Genomic DNA, 2,140 nt, shown 5'->3' on the forward strand with positions numbered 1-2,140 from the left:
AAAAAAATTTTAAACCTACAATTCCTTTTGCTTGAGTAATACCTGCATTGCACACCCTTCCAAATTCTGCTGTGAAAAATGAAGTTACTACCATTTTTCAAGACTGTTTAAAGAAAACAGTAATATGTTACTGCCTCTCAGAGAGATAAAGACATTATTATTATGCAGACATTATTTGTGCACTCATTCACAGAAGTACAGTTTATATTTTAACACTTCCAGACATAAGAAATTAAAGTTTAATGAAATACCGATGAGAAAATGATGATTCGCTGTGCCTTCCTTTTTCTTTTGACTAGGAAAATTCCAACAGGAAACACAGTGTAGATACTAAAGCCTCTCAAATCAAGCAATTTCTTCCAATTATTTTGCATATATTCACTGGTATCTTTAGTCAGTATAAATACATAAGTTTTTCAATTTTAGCTTCTCCTGCAGTTGAAATGGGCTTTCTGCAATCACTTACTCTTTTTCAATGTTCTGGACAGCTTTGAATTTCTGCTTTTTCCCTCCTCCCTTGTTTATTATTCTTTACTCTTTCTGACAAAGCCATTGCTTCCTTCATGGAAGAAAAGAGAGGATACAGTAAGCTTTTTTTCATTGTTATATTCAAATGCTGAACAACTTAGCTTCCTTCTCTTGTGTTCTTTACTTGGCCTCTTCCTATATTTTCATCCTACCTTCCTCCAGCTGGTTCCAAAAGACACCTGTTGCTGTCCATCAGCAGAATTGTGTCTATGGCTGGAGTTTCACATGCTTTAAACAAGCATATGCACCTCTCCATGACCCTCCCCCTGCTTCTTTCCACCTCTGCACTATTTCCTCTTTTGTACCTCAGGGAACTGATGCAGGCTAAAGGCCAAACCAGCAGCAGCAACTAAAGATAGTTTTTAACCTAGCAGCATTATGGTGATGTTTTTCATAGTTTTTAATCCAGCACAAAGAAGATGGTGTGCAAGCATGAAAACAGGGGCAGGAAAGGTCTAATAGCTTCTTTTAATGGCCAAGCTGGTTGATATAGATCTAAACCAAATGCAGAACTACCGTATGAAATAATCAGTTCCTTAATTTTTTTCAGTCAGCCAAATTCCACCTAAATCTTAAGGCACAATATGGACAGTATTTTATTAACTGGGGTTATTACACAGCTTCTGCAAACTGGCATAAATTATACCAATTTAAACATCTTTATACCAATAACACAATGTCCAACAATTGTCAGTCTGTGTCAATTATATCACGAGTAATGTAGTTACACTGAACCTGTCCCCCATAAAAACACACAAATTCACTTTCTGTGCCTGAAAGGCATCAGGTTACCCCAGACATCTGAATGGTTTGTAGACTTCTTCCATCGAACAAACATACAAGTTTTTGCTTCCAACAATATGCAGGATGAGACAGCAGTGTCAAAAAAACCACAGTAGCCTTAAGCATGACACACAAAGTTTTTAAGTACTATGGGAAATTAATTTTTGTGTGTATTAAGGAGTACTTCTTGTAGATGAGTTGTGCTATGAGAGGGTCCAATGAAAATTTTGCTACTGATTGCTCTGTGCAGACCACTAGCGCAACATCAAATACACTGTATGTGTTAATAACATTGCTTCCTCACCTAGAACAGCAACCTTAGTTTAAATATATTTTTCTACAGAAACTGAATTAAATTAAAACGAGCAAATGATGCTTGTTTTTTTAATGTTGTTTTATTTAATCTTTTACTTTTTTTCTCTACTTAAGGAAACATCTTGCTAGAATAAATACACTTCCTTTAAGATACCTTTCTCATCAACTACCCCTTCCTTTTCCACTAACAAATTCTCCTCCTCTAACAATCTCTTACACTCCCAAAATGAAGTCAGAAATGCAGACACACAATTACCCAGTATCAGATCAACACAAAATCTTAGCTGACAAAATACTAAAACATGCCTTCATTGTGATAAAAATTTGGTTTGCTTACTTCCATCACAAAACATCTCTCTTGAATTTTGAAATACCTGGTAGAATACAATATCAACAAACAATGACCATATTTCTCAGGAAGATCTAAAGTGGTAAAATACACTGAAGACATAATTTTGAATTTTTAGATTCAAAATTATTAATTTCACAAAATAATGAGTCTTCATAAATAATG

The sequence above is a fragment of the Aquila chrysaetos genome, chromosome Z, assembly GCF_900496995.4.
Source record: "Aquila chrysaetos chrysaetos chromosome Z, bAquChr1.4, whole genome shotgun sequence".
NCBI classification, from domain to species: Eukaryota; Metazoa; Chordata; class Aves; order Accipitriformes; family Accipitridae; genus Aquila; species Aquila chrysaetos.